General features: G+C 35.0%; 1 protein-coding gene across 1 annotated transcript in view; it reads left to right on the top strand.

Annotated features, from left to right (window-relative positions):
- Nucleotides 1-18,282, top strand: part of LOC127638811 (peroxisome proliferator-activated receptor alpha-like) — a 55,652-nt gene that overhangs the window by 14,319 nt on the left and 23,051 nt on the right. The window contains exons 3-4 of the mRNA XM_052120556.1: nt 10,277-10,342; nt 16,522-16,611. The gene's annotated coding sequence lies outside the window, so the exon portion shown is untranslated. The remainder of the gene's footprint in view (nt 1-10,276; nt 10,343-16,521; nt 16,612-18,282) is intronic.

Below are 18,282 nucleotides of genomic sequence, written 5' to 3'. Positions count from 1 at the left end.
CTGGACTGGATTTTAATATTAGTATTGTTTGCAGAATTTAAAAAGATAAGCCTGTAAAATCGTCATATCTAAGCTTTTTTAAAGAAAAAGAAAACATGTAATTTGAGTTTCAGATCTTTTCTGCTATTGAGAAATACTTTGATTCTATTTACATTTTTATTCAGTTAATTTTTCATATGTAAATACTAACATTTGCCTATTTAATGATGTGGGGAAAATAAAATAACACTTAATAAAATAAATAAAAATGTAAGTTTGTATGCTTCTAAAAAAAATTAATAAGTGAGCATTTAAATATATTATTCCTCTCAAACTTGAATTGTTCTGTTAATTATATAGAACAAACAGGTCTCCTACAAAAGGAATAAACAGTGATTTCATATAAAATGTACACTGCAGATTGAACTGTCTCTCTACTTTAGCAATTCAGATACAGGCGAGACATGATTCACATGATTAGTTGTGTATCCTATCCTACACTATATTAAATCCAGTGTTCCCTACAAAGCAAAATCTCTTCTGATTCAAAAGTTTATTAGGTATATTTAAATTCTTAAGGTATCTAGAATTTCCCAATTTTTTACATATTTTTGTTTGTCCTTTTCTTTAAACAAGTTTTGTTAAGCAAAGCATTAATTGTAAAATTTGATATAACTCAATCAGAAAACAAAGGAGGAAAATAACATAGAACATCTGTAATATACAACTAACATCTAAAACCTTTTCCTCAGGTTTTATCAACAATTAAATTATATTCCATGTGGCACTGAAAATCCTAGCTTTTTCTTTCTGCCTTAATTTCTTTCCTGTTTTTGTGTTTTAGAGTCCTTATTCCATTTTTCAGCATGTACCTTGCCATATTTTGTTAGGTTTGTGTTTCTCTTTGCTCTACTGAACATACATCTCACTACTTTTAGTAATTTGGTCTTTCTGAAATAATCAACAGGGGCATTATGCATCGGTTAAATATATATCAAATAAATAACAAGAACAAATATTACACATCAATTTAAATGATGAGCAGCAGTTCTACAATATTGTAGTATTAAAAAGCTATTTATAATGACATACAATAAATTCACAGTATTCAGACAATTCAAATTTTTTGTAACATGCTCAAAAAAACCATATAAATCATTATTATTATTATTATTATTCAAATTGTTTGTTGAAGGCTATTTTGCAAACTTCTTGCAAAACATAATTTGTTTAATATTTATCATTTTAATTTACTTGTCTCTTTAAACCAATTTTCAAAAATGTAACCTCTGTTTTTACTGGTGGTTGTGAGCTTTCAATGATTTGTGAGTGTCAGTCAAAATATAACTGCTCAGGAAATCTGTAGTTCAGATCGAAAACCATGGCATGTAGAAAGTGACTTGCATTATTTTTTTTCTTGTCTAATTTATAACCCATTTACTTTTGCATGATTGTTTGTTTTTGCTGTTTATTTATTTATTTATTTATTTAACTATTCTACCTTGTTGCCTTTTTTGTTTTTGGAATTAATTCATAAGGTGACCATCAATATGATGTTCTGACACACAAGTTCAAGGTTATGCAAGCTCTGCTATCGAGCAAGAACAATCATACTGCACTGGATTTTTCATTTCAAAATGTAAAGACTTCAGACTAAAATATGATACTTTTATTTCTAATATTGATGTCTGCATAATTGAATGCAGTGCGTCTTATCCTGCCTGCGTGGAAGTAGACACGCAGCCTTCTATCTGAGGTGACCACCATGTTGTCGAACTGTCCTCCATTTTGTGATTTCAGACATTTACTGTAGCACAGCTGTCCCACCCATTATGCAGGCTTATCCTGATGGATCCGAAATGACATTGATGTTAATCCTATCTTTTTTCATCTGGAAATATTAAGCTCTTGAACTTTTCCTCATGGAAAAAGACACAGAAATAACTTGTTACCTGTGAGATATGGCTGCTACTTCATCAAAGGCAGGTTTGACAAAGGTTTGACTAATTTGAAACATTAATCAGTTTTTCAGATAATTGTACATTCTGTGCAGCTGCATAATTTAAAGCATTGTGTGATATCTGGAATTTTTCTGTTTGCAATGGTAGGACTGGGATTGTAATTTCTTAGTCAATACGGATGACAAAACCAGAACTTGTTTATGCTGATGGATAATAATTGACTCTTCCACATAAATTTGTTTATTGATTTATTTATTTTTAGCATTGTTTTTTATAGATTTTTAATGTTTTATTTATACTATGAAAACTAAATTATTTTGTAAAGACAGAAGAATAAATAAACAGAAGATCTAAATCTTGTTTAAATGTTTTTGTTTTAAATGTGTTGTTTAATATCGTATTATTGTATTATTGATATTTAATATGATTTGTTATCATACAATTATCTCTCTCTCTCTCTCTCTCTCTCTCTCTCTCTCTCGCTCTCTATATATATATATATATATAAATAATTATATGTGATTCCTGTCAGTCAAACACCGGAGCTGCACTCTTGTTTCGGTCATGGCCGTGGCAAGGCGTTAGGGTCATTCAGTGTCTTCTAATGGCAGGCAGAGGTCAGAGGAGTTAATCGGAGTTGATGGAGGGGCCCTCTGAGTAACAGTCCTAATGGGTTCACCTCTTAATCTCTGTTTGTCTGTGTTTTAGTGCTCTTTACCTACTTAAAGCAAACAGCACACTCCCTCTCAATGGGGACCAGCCTGCTCCGAGTCTAGCACTTCTGACCTATGGGTCATGCCCTTTGTTGCTCTCTCTACAGAGGCTGACCTCAGATTTCACCTCTGTAATTGAGGACTCCTGTAGACACGTGCCTGTGGGGGCCCAGGGGAGACCACCACCGCTGTGAGCTCACTGCTACCTCTGCGCCTGCAGAAAAAAGGTGTCTAATCTCCTATATATCCTATGGGTCCAAAGATCTTATCATACTTAACAGGTCAATTTTCCAGTCATTTTATTTGGCATCTTAAGAATTTTAAACTTAAGTTAATGTTGTACTAAATGCTGGGATGTCCATTCATACACTGTAAAATCTAATTAGTTGACGTTACTTAGATATTTCAAGGCAACCGGTTTGCATGCTTCAAATAAGCATACTTATTTGGCTCAAGTAAACGGAACCTTTTATTTTAAGTAACATTAACTAGTTACAAGTAAGCTTAACTCGATTAAATGATTTAAGTGTTTTTGATTTAATTATTTCAATTGGATTATAACATGTCTTATACAATATAGGGGTAATTATGACTAGACTCTAGGTTAGCCATATGGCACACTGAACTCTGCTCAGTACTTATTAGTACCTACAAATTAACTGCAATTTTTTATAGTAAAATTGAATAAAGAAGAATTGCTTAAATTTAACAGGCTCCAAGTTCACCAGAGGTAACACTAATCACCCTCATGGTGACTTCACAAAAATCAAAATTATCAACTAGCTACAGCAAAACAACAACAGCAATAGTCATAAGAATTCAAATGAAATAAATTTTTAAATAAAATATCTTACCTTGTTTTAACTACACAAACATACTTTATTCAAGTGCAAGTGTTTATGGATATTGCACACAGCAATTTTGTGCTTGATCATTTTGAGTTAGTAATACTCAAAGCCAAGTTTAAAGAAATTATGTATTTGAGTTCTGATTCCAATATGTGACTTGTCAAGTGTTGTTTAATTAGGACCACTTGATTGTTTTTTATGTTTTTTATTAATGACAACTTTAGGATTTAGAGAGTAACAATAACATAATTAAAACTAGTAAGAATAGTACAAATTTAAGATTAAGTTGAGTAAACTTTTTTTATTATTATTTGAGATTACTATTATTATTTACAGTGTAAATCTGTAGGGTCAAATCCCAGGATTCACATTTTTATGAATAACTGGAAAAATCAGGGAATTTGAAAATTAATTAAATCTTTAAATGTCATGGAAAGCACATGAAATAGTAACTACAGTGAATATGAATTTTTCTAGTAATGTTCAGCTCTAAAATATTTTATTGACTAGATATTGTTCATTGTGAGTGCAATCTCACAAAAATCTTTTAATTATTAAAATGTACAAATTGTATTCATTAATCTTGTTATGAAAAATTCATGGGGAGTTCATTGTAATTCCTGTGATTCTTTTCCATATGTGTATTTGGGGGTACTTTATTTTCTTCAATATAACTTTTTATAAATAGGCTATATATAAACTAGACTGTTTAACACATCTCTGTTAAAGGATATATATGGCTTCATACAGATGTACATTTCAGCTCTTAATATCCTAATCTCTGAAAAGTGGAAGTGTGCATGAAGACTCTTGAGTTGAACTACTGTAGGCCAAATAACTAAAGCCCTGTTCTCATGGCTTTGATCTCTGCCAGATTTGTCTTATTGTGTCATAACTTATTTTGTGTTTCATGGGAGAGTTGATGTTGTTGTTTTTATTTTCATTTTCTACTGCTTTCTGATAACACTGATGTAAATTTGTAGGTTAAAGAGCTCATGTTATTAGATTTTACTCATTCCTCAAAAACATAATTATGTGTGAAAAATGTGGCTTAGCGATGTGCAGCACTGGCAGGGTTTCCTTCTGATGCATTTTTTAAGTAGTTAGTAGATTGTGCTTGAGACCCTGGTGTTCATTCATTAAGAAACAAATACATACTTGAAATTTCCCACAAACTGTTATTAAAGATATATGATTTCACCTATGCAAAGCAATCCTCTCAACTGATGAATTGCAAATAGCTTTACATTTTCAGCCCCTCAAAATGTGCAATATTTTATTACAGTAGTTTTCTTAATTTTTTTTGTTTATTATATTTCAAGAATTTGAAATACACACCTCATGTTCAGGTCTGAAAGGGGTAATGTGCATTATATGTGCATTCATTGATTTTATACTGTTTCCACAATGATTTAGAGATAAGTACCGGCAGGAGAATTTATGAAGGAATGAATACCGTTGTGCCAAACATTTTGTTCTGAGTACTGCAGTTCTGATATTTGTTAGATTAATTTAATGCTCCATAAAAGGCTTTTTTGTCGTTTAATATCTAGAAACTATGTTAATGTTAACAACATCAATTTGGATTTGGAGAAGTATATTAAGATATTTTTTACATTACTATAAATCAAAAAAAATTTGCAGAATATTTACAGTATAAACTCAGGTATATGTGCAATGCTAAAAACAACGTAATTTGGGAAGATATAATAATATTTGTTGGATTTAATATTGTGTAGGTCCCCCTCATGCCACCAAAACAGCACCAACCCGCATCTCAGAATAGCATTCTGATATTATATTCTTCTCACCACAATTGTACAGAGCAGTTATATGAGTTAATGTAGACTTTTTCAGTTTGAATCAGTCTGGCCATTCTCTGTTGACCTCTCTCATCAACAAGACATTTCCATCCGCAGAACTGCTGCTCACTGGATGTTTTTTGTTTTGTTACCATTCTGTGTAAATTCTAGAGACTGTTGTGTGAGAAAATCCAGAGATCAGCAGTTACAGAAATACTGAAACCAGCCCATCTGGCACCAACAATCATGCATGTGATTATCTAATCAGCCAATCATGTGGCAGCAGTGCAGTGCATAAAATCATGCAGATACGGGACAGGAGCTTCAGTTAATGTTCGCATCAACCACCAGAATGGGGGAAAAATGTGATCTTAATGATTTGGACCGTGGCATGATTGTTGGTCTCAGATGGGCTGGTTTGAGTATTTCTGTAACTGCTGATCTCTGGATTTTCTCACACATCAGTCTCTAGAATTTACTCAGAATGGTATCAAAAACAAAAAACATCCAGTGAGGGGCAGTTCTGTGGACGGAATTGTCTTGTTGATGAGAGAGATCAACAGAGAATGGTCAGACTGGTTTGAACTGACAAAGTCTATGGTAACTCAGATATCAACTATGTACAATTGTGGTGAAAAGAAGAGCATCTCAGAATGGTTGGTGCTGTTTTGCTCGCACGAGGGGGGACCTACACAATATTAGGCAGGTGGTTTTAATGTTGTGGCTTATCAGTGTATGTGTATTGTTAACAATGTCATTTTTGTCATTATTAAATACGGACATTATAAAAGAAAACATCCGCTCCATGCAAATACCCTGAAACTGTATTTGTGTTTCAAAAACTCACCAAAGTCGTTATCTCTCTTTTGTAACTTTATCCTCGGAACACATGCATGCTTTTCGAATCACATGAGAGTCTTTTAAAAATGATCTCAGCGATAGTGCATTAAAGTGCTCAGAGGTTGATCCCTGAAAGTACCATAAAGAGTTTGTTTTGATTGGCGTTTGATCATAGTCTCTGAGCCTTTTGAAGGATGGGGCCTTAAAGAACTGCTCACTGTTTGTGAGTTGGCAGCTGACCCAAAACCAAAATTGTATCCTCAAATGAACTTTAATGCAATGTACAACACAACATGTGTGCCAAGTCCCAACTCCCCACTTACAGGACCAATTGTAAACAAGCAGGAAAATTAAGACAGAATCAACATGCATGAGAATTAGAGACAGAGAAATAGAAATAGAACAGAACTAATGTGCTAGAAAAAATAACATATTTTAATGATAAGCACAGATTTCACCGATTTTAATGTATAATCGACAGTTAAGCTCAATCGACAGCTTTTGGTGGCATGATGTTGATTACCACAAAAATTAATTTGGACTTTTACAGCATAACACCATAAACCCTAAAAAGACTGTAAAAACTTTAATTTAAAAATATTTACAGCTCAAAAAATACACAAGTTTTAAGAGAAGAATTAATGTAACCCAGATTTAAATTAAATTGTAACCCAGATTTTTGCTTTTTTTGAAGAACAGGAGGGAGCAAAATAATTTTTGTGGTAATCAAAATTATGCCACAAATGCTGTTGGATGGGCTTAATTTGTATTGAACCCAAAACATTTCTTCAAATCTTTGGTTTTACAGTTGTTTTAGGGTTTAGACTGTTACATTGTCATGGCAACAAAGTTGTAAAATTGGATGTAAGTTTTTACTGAAAAGATAAAATCATGTTATACATGTTTAAATCTTGAGGCTATACTTTGTAACAGTGTGTATTTTAACGTTTACAGATCAGCCCCATTCACTTCCATTGTAAGTGCCTCACTGGAACCCAGATTCTTTGCTTTCTTTAACCTCCTGAGACCCGAGGTTGACTGCTGTATGCATTTTCCATTTCCTCTTTTGATTTGCAACTAGTAGCATCAAATAAACATACAAATAATTATTCTAGAGCAAATAGTTTTCCTACAATTGATGTCAACATATGTGGAAAACTGGACTAATTTGTGAATTTAAAAAAAATATATCAATCTATAGATTTTAAATCGAATTGTTTATTATTTTTTCAGGAGTGTGGGTTTTTCATGTTTTTGAACTGCTTTCGAACAATGTGTATTGGGAAAAACAAATGCAATCTATTCAAATAAAAATTATCTTAGCTTGATTTTACTTTTGTTTAAAGTTTTTCTACACTGGCAACTAGTCTCAATGTTCTGTCTTTGCACTGTCAAATAAACAAGTGATAGCCAGTGCTTAAGCATTTTACCAATCAGAAATTAGCATAATTAGTTCTGATACAAATTAAAACCATATTAAAATATATTTATACATTACAAATTATGATGCTCCCTTACTCCATATTTAGTGAATGACTTAACCTCCAGGGTGCTGTCTGTATGCACTGGTCTCAGAAAAATTCTGAATGCACCTTATTTTCATCTTAACTCATAAAATGTCTGACATTTTTCAGCTTTTGTATGCACACATTGATTCTCAATGTGATAATGCACAGTAAATATTGGATTTCTAAGGTAAAATTGTGCTGAAGTACACATTAGTGTACACTGTGTTTAGCATTTCACGATAAATCACTCAAATTTTCAAAATGGCACATCGGTTAAGAAGAGAAACTAATCTTTTGACTGAAACCGTTTTCAATGTAAAAACTTAATTAGGTGTCTTACTAGATGTAGTTTTGTTGGTGTTTCTCCCAAAGAAAAACTCCACTGGGATCTGTGCCATGTTGTTTTGTCCCATGATTGTGCGTCGAAAGTTTAACCCTTTAATGACAGTCCAGAGTCTTCTGAACTGAGATCAGTCAGTTTACATTCATTTAAATTATGCGATGCAGTTAGTGGAGCCAAATCACAACATCCACGCATGTGTACAAGGGTAACACAATGTTAAAGAAAAGGAGGGACACGTTGAAATTATTTTTTGTGGTTATCAACATTATGTCACAAATGCTGTCTATTGAGCTTAACTTGTATTAAACCCAGAACATTCCTTTCACTGCATCTTGCACACAGTCTTCAGACTTAATGTTTGTCGTACTAAACAATCCTAAAAGAAGCCTAAATGTAGGTTTCTTTTTTATGCACAAAGTAATATTTATGTTTTATTTGTTTGTTTTGTTTGTATTGATTTGAGGTTAAATATGATTTGGAAATTTGCTTGACAGGTTATGAGAATCACCCATGTAGGCCGTAGCATGGCTGCAGTGTGTGTGTAAACCTGCGAACGTGTTAGTGTGTGTGTGCGGTCACTGCAGATGAAAAATTCCTGCAAACTGCGACAGATGTTTCACCTCCAGTAGAGCCGAGACTGTCTCACATGGTTCTTGAATCCGAGTCAGGCCAGTGGGAGGAGGTTCAACTAATGTTTGTAGATTTAGGCGCTCCATGAAGCAGGCAAAAAGACAACCCACCTCTGCAAGCTTCATTTTCCAAGAAACCCTCATTCTCAAAGGTCGTCCCTCAAGTCGTGATTTTGCTCGTGAGAACTTCTCTTCTAATTTTACTTACTTATTTAGGTGTTTAATTGCATGAAGCTTGATTAAAGCTTTGAAGATTGAGATATTTCAGCAACAGAGTGTAAGTAGTGGTTGATAACGGGTGTGAGTGCATGTTTGTGGGTGAACCGGAGTCTGTGTCATGCTTTCCTCCTCTCTAAAGCCCTCCCTCCTCACAGTCTTGCTCACTGGCTAATACGATGAGTTAAAAAAAAGATTTGCTTACGTACTCCACTGCCTCTCAGTTTCATCATCAACTCCTTTCCCTCCACTTCAGTTTTCCCTCTCCTTTCTATCTAATTCCCTCCCCTCTCTCTCTCTCACTCACACGCTCTCACAGATAGAAGCGAAAAAAAGCCTCTACCACTGTTTCCACAGTTCAGTCTCCTCCCCTTCAACCAGTCTGTGCCAAGAGAAGGAGGGATCTCTACTTCTCTCTGGATTTTAACCCCCTAGCCCAAGCCATTGGCTAAAGCTGCTTCTCTCCTCTCTTTTTTCTGTGCAACTTTCCAGTGTTTTCGCCTAATCCCTAACCTGTGTCGGCATGTTCTTGTTTGGCTTTGTCACCTCAAGTCGCCTTCAACTGGAGCATTTACTGTGGTACACTGGTATTCCTCGTCGATCATGGGGTTAACGGATCCTGAGCTTTGAAAATGGCTGTGTTCTCCCTGCTTGTTGCGTGTCTCAGAGAAGGGAGGCGCCAACAGTTCTATCGCTTTAGCACCACCCTCTTTCTCTCTCTCTCTCGCTCATACGCACACATACAGTGCTTCTTTCTCTCTTTCCTCGCTCTGAAAGGAGAGCAGGAGGGCGGTGCGGTGTCGGAGCTTTTTCTGGGACAGGTGCCAATTCCAAACAAAAGACATAAAAAGGCAATGAGTGAGAGATGCCTCGAACGAAAGAAAGAAAGATGTTGCACGATGATCCGAAAGAGCAAGTTTGTGGTGGCCATGTGTGCGATTGCGCGTGAACGTGGAGCAAATGAGTGATTTAAACTACTTCTGTACATCTTTCTCGCGCTCTCAAACACACTCTTCTCCTCTAGCACTCGTCGTCCACTGAAGGCATTTCAGTCATGGGGGGTGAAAAGGGGAGGGGGCTCGGTTTTCAGGCTGCTGAATTATTCATACGCCCGGGCCAACACTGTGACTGGACTGGCTGGGACATTAACATGCAGCGGACATTCTGTTTGTCTGTTTGCTAACATTCCTCATTCAAAGACATGTTAACTGCAAGACGGGCTGACACATGCGCCTCTCTCATGCTTTTGTGGCATAGGCCTGCTCATCCCAGACAGGACACGGTGTGCAGGCATATAGCCCAGAACTGGGGACAGGCAGCTGGGGTGGGAGGATTGGCTTGGCCCCCTGGCCTATCTCCTTTTGCCTGCTGTGGACAGCTCACTGCCTTCTCTCTGCCTCTCTCTTTTTCTCCTTCTCTCTTTCTTCCTCAACACAGGGCTGGTGAAGTGAGTAGAAAAGACGTTCAGCACTTGCCTGGAATGTTTCTATCTACTTTTATTGGGTAAGTTGTAAAAAAAAAAATCATATTTGTGGTTCTGTGAAATACGTGTTTTCATTTGTAGATAGTGTGTGCGACATGTTCTTTTTGTTTGGATGGGATTTATGAAGAAAGTCTTTCTTTGTGAAAATATGTTTTTTTAAAAAGTGGATTTAGAAACAGTATGGTTCCTTAGGCAAATGGTGTTTAAGAATACGTACAGGGAATTCATATTAGCACCTAACAGGCATGATGGCTGTGTAGTGCATAGTTTGGGGGTTAATGTTTTCAGTAGCTCCTACTAAGACTGAGAGGACCGACACTTTTTAATAGTGAGCTCCTTAAGTGACATCGCCAAACAATTTTTAGGAATTATCCTCACATTTTTTGGGAGATTCCTTCGAGGTATGCTTTAACATTGAGTGGACCTTAGCAATGGAAGGAGGTTTTGATTGTTAATACATATAAGGCCTTGGGTCTTTGAATTTTCACTTTGTACCGACGTTTATCTAGCATACTGTCCATTACGATAAATACTCTTGGTTGTCTTTACATTATTATAGAATTGTAACATAGGAACTAATGGATAGTAGCATCGTATGTGCCACGTCAAAGATTAATTAGCGCAATTATGCATTAAAACGAGAAGAAACGTTAATTTATACAGCTTTTGTTTAATAAATGCTTGTATGAGAGTAGATTTTTTTTTTTACATAATTTATGTTATTACTATTATTTATTTGCCGCTTATTTTCACTGGTCTCTATGTAAATGCCCTGGCATGAAAAATCCACTCAAATTCATCACTAATGGACTCAAATATATAATATTTGAAATTCACACATATTTAAAGAGGTCAGCTTTGGCCATATTTCATTGTAATTTGGCAAAGAAAATTTTCATTGAATTTCCATTTATTTTTTACACACGCTGACATTTTAGTCGTCATCTAAAAGAAAGATTTCGCTGATTTGAAAAGTGAGAGTTATGTATTATTTGCCAGGCTTTTAAAACACACATTTCATTAAGATTTTGTACTGAATTTGTATACCCGCCTTTCTAGAAAAGAAATTACCATCACACTGCCCCTTTCTCTGTCACACACACTGCCTCACACACATTCACAAAAAGCCCTCTTATGGATGTTTTAAAAATTTAGTAATTTGTATGTGAAATCTTGTTTAATGACAAAGAATTCAGAATTTTACAGCTGAATGCATGGTAATAACTGAGGATACCTTTTTACATGTATTTATATCATATTTATATTAATGTAAGGTATTGTATTGTCAATACATAATATGTCTCTGGTTATGCTGCTAGGATTTACAGATGTAAAGTAAATCAGTTGTTTTTTCTTTCAAAAAAATTATTTTGGCTCATAGCAGGCTGGTTTGTAGCAAGAGTGGGAACACCAGGGCTAGTGCTGATGAAGTGTGTTGGCACAGAAATTGCATGTTGGGTTGGCAGTGCCATACCCCACCCCCTTTTTTTTGCTTGTGAATGGAGTGTTCCAGAGATGATGTATAGTGTAAAGAACAGAGCAGGTGGCATCATCTAAAGAATGAGGAGGGGGAGTCAGTGAAGGGACGGGGATTTAACTTTGAGGATAAACTTAACCCTTTTAGTCCGTTGTACAGAAGAGTTGTCTTTGTGGTTGCATGAAAATGTATGTTTTTAATGCAGATATTGCTTATCTTACCATGCGTATTTAGTTACAACATTTAATCTTGAACACAAACATAAAATTGCCATCGTAAGGAACTGGATTTTCTGATTGGTGCTTGTGTGGGAATTTTTTAACCATTTTTAAATTTGTATTTTTCGTCAAAATAGAAATGCATGTAAGTCAAGCTGTGGTGAATCAGTCCCAGACATGCCAAAGAGCAGAGAGCATGTGTGCAATAACTGAGACACCCACCCTTGCTGTCACGTAGAGATGCACACATACACCCAGACACACTTGCTGCCATGTGCTCCATAATAGACCTCTGATTCAGCCATGAATAGAGTTCCCACGGCTCAGTGTGTGTGTGTGTGTGTGTGTGTGTGTGTAATAGTTAAGGGTGTAGACCCCCTCCCCACCCTTTTCAAAAGATACTTGTGTACTCATACACAGACACACCAGTCTAGACCAAAGATGTCTCCTTCGTTCTGTTTAGAGGTGTGTGTTTTTGCAGCTATACACTGAATTGATAATCAGTTGATTTTAGACGAAGTTCCAAGCGGATGGAATTTTATGCTGAACATGACAACTTCCTAAAGCAATTTAGAACAATCAAAACCGATTATCGACCACATTACACATTTTCATTTCTCAAAATAAAGCTACTTTCAGTTTTCAGCTCATTCCTCTGCAAATACTGTAACGTTTAAAACAATGAATTCATGAATTATTTAAAAATAAATTATCATGAGCTGTCTAAAGCCAAGTTAAATTCACTACGGAATACTGAAGTGTGTTTTCAAATATATACATTTATTTAGTTATCAGAATGCAGTATGGGTGTGTATTTATTGAATTCCATGTTAAAATATTTATGTTTGAGAGACGAAAGTACAAAATGAGAGAGAAAGACATAGAAATAAATAAATAGTGTGGACTTGTTTGCTACATTTTATTCTGTGGTATCTAAGGCTTTTGTTGTAAGAAGGTATAGATTTGTTTCTTCAGAATTTTTGGAGAGGTCGAACAGTTCATATTATTTATTTTCATTCCCTGAGACTAACAGCAAAAAAACTGGCAGACATTGTATAACAGTGTGTGTGTCCAGTATTTTAAATATTTTATCTATGATTTAATACTGTTTGTTCTGCAGAAAACAAAAGTTTTTCATTACTGTCAACTTAGGTTGAAAACATTTATTTCATTTGAATGTTGGTGTTAATTGCGAAACAAGTACATTTAATACTATTGAACAGTTTTAAAAAAAAGTTTTTCGATCTATAAAATTTTATTTTAAGTATACAAGTAATTATGTGATTCAGAAGTTCTAAATTAGAGTTTTAGAGAACGAATTGGTGTAACATGCAGTGATTAGTCATTCTAATTTATGACTGCAAACCTTAGTATACTGATAGAGCACCTTTCTTTCTTTCTTTCTTTCTTTCTTTCTTTCTTTCTTTCTTTCTTTCTTCATTCATTCCTTTCTGTCCGTCCATCCTTGCTTGCTGTTATATTGCTGTTAATTTGGTGTAAAGAGAATACTTAAAGAGGTCTTATAATGAGTTCTATTTTATTTTAAACTGAAGGTGGGCAAAACATTCAATATAAATGTATCCTATGTGAGTGTTGTTCATGTTTTTAAATTGTTCTATTTAATTATGTTTTCTAAACTACTGTAAACTTAGCAATCATGTAGTAATTGTTTTATTAATTTTGGGTGGTTATTGGTGACAGAAATCAACAACTTAAACTGATACAAGACTGGTGTGTTCTAATGCGTTTTGTTGCAATCGAGATCCTTTAGCCAACAAACTCCTCCCGACGCTTAGTTAAGTGAAAGGGTAAGGAGTGGAGGATTGTGGGGTCATTCAGGGATAGCAGTTCTCAACTAACTTGTTTCCCATGGACACAATGGGCACCAGACATGATTAACAGGTGACAAAAGGTAGGGTGGAGCTGAGTAATTGTTGAACGTTAAGATGATGTCATGGGCAGCTCTCCTTAAAGACTAAGTGCTGCTTGCAATTTTAGTAATGGGTTACGTTGTTATGATAATGATTGTGTGTTTGTGTGTGCTTAATGACTCATTAAAAAAATTCATTTATTGCAGAATGAGTGAATGGTTTAGGGGGGTTTTTTAAAACTATTTTTCCATAAGCATAACAAAATAAATACAAATAAGTAGTCATAGTGGGCCCAGACAAAGCAGAATAATATTATGATACTCATCACTTTTGTAATCTGTGGTTTAAAGTTCATGATCAAAGTCCATTATAGCCATTCTATTCAAGATCTGTCATAATCAGTCTGGGCAATCTTTCCTCTAGAGCAAGTCACACAAGGCCTTTTTTTCTTGCGGTGATTTAGTTTGTAAACCTATATAATACAATCACAAAGGCTGCTTTGCCTGAGGAGTCATAAAACAGCCAAAGTGTAATTCTGTCAGTCAACTGTTCTTAAAGCATCCAACAGATGAAATATCTTGTGTCAAAGATTGTGCAATAGGTTTCTTTGTGCTTCACTTGTTTATACCTGTAATGTTGATGCTAGGCAAATCGGAATATAAACAAAGCATAAGTGAACCATACACCTTCAAGTTAAATATTGATTCAGGAAATAAAAATCAAAAAGACTATGTTTAGCACCCTCATAATGGCAGTATTGTCAGTGAACAGCTCTCTTACTACTCGAGAACATGTTACAAGTTTCTGCTGTACAGCGCCACCTAATGGCTTTTGGTCACACCATCAGCTTTCTATGGATTGTTAAAAATGATTTAAAATTCATGGGCTCAATGATAAATGGTTAAAATCCTTTTACCACTAAATGTGTGTTGCTTTTATCAATAGTGTTGTTTCTAATGCCTCCATAATGTTCTAAAGACGTTGGTAATTGAATGAGTGTAAATTGATTTGGAGGTTTTGAAAAGTATAAATAGATATCTGATGCCACTCTTCAATAATTGTTGCTTCTAGGAGGCTTTTAAGTCTTTGTCCACAGACATGGATTATTGAGTTTCTAAAAAGGCACAATACACAATAATTTTTATGGACTATACATGAATTATAATGACAAAATAGAAAGCTTAAACGTTCAGTTCATCATTATGTCCCAGCAACATGTTAGTGCCTTGTTTTCTAGGATATCTCAATCTCTTTTAGAGAATGTTTATACTAAATGCTAAACAAACCAGCTTTTATGGAGACAACATAAAACCATGATAAAAATCTATCTCTCAGTAATGACTGATTTTTATTTTATTGTATTTTTTAGCCAATGCCACAAGGAAATATACATAAGCTCAGCCAAGAAGGTTGACATTGTTTTACATTATTAAAGGAATATTCTGGGCTCAATACAAGTTAAATTCAATCTACAGCATTTGTGGTCTCAAAAAAATTATTTCTACTCATCCCTCTTAAAAAAAATTAAAAAAAACCTAAAATCAGGGTTCCAGTGAGGCATTTACAATAAAAGTGAATGTGGCCAAGATGACATGATTTTAGTGTGATAAAATTGCTAACTAAGCTTTTCTGTGTAAAGTTATAGCAAATTTGAATTTTGTTGCCATGACAACGTAATGCCACAAAACCTATTAATCTGGTAATTTAGTCTGCTGCAAAAATGATAATTTCAACAAATTAACACCTCAATTAATACACAAGTTTTAAGAGAAGAATTAATGTAAGTGCGTTTATAAAATTATAATCTGTACATTCTGCCTTTAAACCCTTGAATAACTGGCCCCATTCACTTTGGTTTTGTTTTTTCTTTAAATAAAAGGAAAGCAACGCGTTTAAGTTATTGGCATCACTTTAGAATAAGGTTCCATTTGTTAAGATTAGATAACAACATTAGTTAACATGAACTAACAATGATCAATACTTTTACAGCATTTATTAATCTCTGTTAATGTTAATTTCAATATATACTAACACATATTTAAAATCAAAAGATTTATATGTTAACTTTAGTTAATGCATTCTGAAATAACAATGAACAAAAGATTAATAAATGCTGTAAAAATATATTGTTCATCGTTTGTTCATGATATCTAATGCATTAACTAATGTTAACATATGAAACCTTATTGTAAAGTGATACCAAGTTATTTTTGTTGTAGTAATCAACATTATGCCACAAATGCTGTCTAATGAGCTTAACTTATAATGAACCGTGTGTGTGTGTGTGTGTGTCTGTGACACCACTCACTCCTGTGAGGTTCACTATGTGAGTCTGCAGTGTTTGTGTGCCTCCCCCTTGCTTGAGGTAAACCACACTGCTGCCCACAGGCTTGCACCCTCTCTGCTCTGACCACACACACACTTGTTCCTAAACACCCTCAATCCTCACATGGTCTTCTGTCTTCTACCAGGGTCAGCAGTAGAGTGCACTCCACGGCATACAACAAATACAACTTTAGCAACTGAAGCGTTTGGATTTCATGCCTGAGGATTCCTCCCTCCGTCTCCCTCTCTCTCTCTCTCTCTCTCTCTCTCTCTCTCTCTCTCTCTCTCTCTCTCTCTCTCTCTCACAGATGGCTAACTCAGGAGGTGACTGTCTACCTTCTTATGTTGGTGACCTTGATGGTTGTGAAGGATCCCAGACTGAAGCTTTGGAGATAGAGGTGATAGCGGGTGTTTATGATGCACATCAAATGAAATAGTGCTTTCCAGTACTGTCATCACAGATGTCGTATTGAGTTGTGCGAGCAAACACTTAAGTGTCATACCTTAGCCCTTATTACACAATGTCACTTATCTGGGGATTTGTTAGATATTGTTCATTTATTTTTTATATTATGAATTTTGTGAGAAAAGAAAAGCCATTGTTGAGGGAAGAGGAAAGAGAGAGACTGTCATTTGGGGTGAGGTAGTAGGTTGTATAGTTTGAGGGTTTAACCCTTGCTGTCAGATAACTATACAACTTACTGTCTTTCCCAAAGTGACCGTAATGTCATCGCTTGGCTCAAGACAGTATCAACCCTGAGGAACAACACTGCTGACTCTAACATAATTGTGTTTTTTATTAAAGATATGCTTTTCTTCTTGATGCATACATAAATGTTATATATTCACTTTTGAAAAAAAAAAAAAACACATTCTCATCTCACCTAGACCATAAAAATGTTTCCCAACAAACTGTCAGTAATTACAAAAAAGTCCTGAAATTATATAAGTAAATTTGTCTTTCGGGCCAAATGTGCATACAGGTCTGTTTTTCTAAGTTGCAAGCATTAATAACAATAATGACAACTGGAATAAATATGTCAAACTAATGTCATTGTAAATATATAGTTTTATTTTATTTATTAAAATCCACATTGAGTCAGCATGATAGGTTGCTAGAGGTTCTGTTATCTAAGGAAAAAGAATAGTTCTTATTTAAAAGGTAAGTAATAATTCAGATGGTTATTTATTGTGCAACATTCATCAGTGATGTTCGTACAGGGTGAGGTAGTAGGTTGTGTGGTTTCAGGGTTGTGATTTTGCCCCATCAGAAGATAACTATACAACCTACTGCCTTCCCTGAAGGGCAGCAAAACACCGCCAGCGACATCCTCAGTTCAATGAGTGATTTCTTTTACTTTGCTTTTCTTAAGAATACAGTGACATAGTTTCTGATCTTCCACTTATGAGCTTGTCATTTCATACATCATACACCTTGATTTCATCACATGCATTGCTCACACATACAGCACAGGACTCTGAAACTATGAATTTGAATAAAAAGAATTAAAAAATGTGCCTGTTTTCACTTTATTTCTTCAATATGCATGTCACATTTAAATAATGCTATAATTAATCTTTACAATCAGTCATGATCAAAATGTGCATAATTTTATACCCTGTGACATATCATGAATGAAGAGTATTTCCTGTTCCTTGAATGTAAGGACAATGATGTTTTCTTTTACTCTTTATTAAAGATGCAGTGTTAAGCTTCCCATACTTCTGCCAGAGTTGCTTGTACCGTAAATAAAACATGTAATGCTCAGAGACGGCCATTAGCCAGTGTTAACAGTTACGGGGTTGTAGGCAGACTGGCCTTTCACTGCTTTTATGGGCACTAGCTGGCAGATATCCACCCGAGCGGCCCTAGACTGGCACTCATCAGCCTGAGAGAGGGACAGAATGTGATGAAGCTTAACACATTGCCCAGCCAGGTCACCTTGCAAAAGTTTGATTTACTTAGAAAGTTGATTATGTCAGTATTACTGGAAAGAGCGCTGAATTAACTATTGTGAGGTGAAATGCTTTGTTTGTTATGAACATTACAATATAGCATAATGGTTTAA

The sequence above is a fragment of the Xyrauchen texanus genome, chromosome 47, assembly GCF_025860055.1.
Source record: "Xyrauchen texanus isolate HMW12.3.18 chromosome 47, RBS_HiC_50CHRs, whole genome shotgun sequence".
Classification (NCBI taxonomy): Eukaryota; Metazoa; Chordata; class Actinopteri; order Cypriniformes; family Catostomidae; genus Xyrauchen; species Xyrauchen texanus.
The sequence above is the reverse complement of the archived record's forward strand: the minus strand, read 5'-3'. Positions and strand labels throughout refer to the sequence as shown.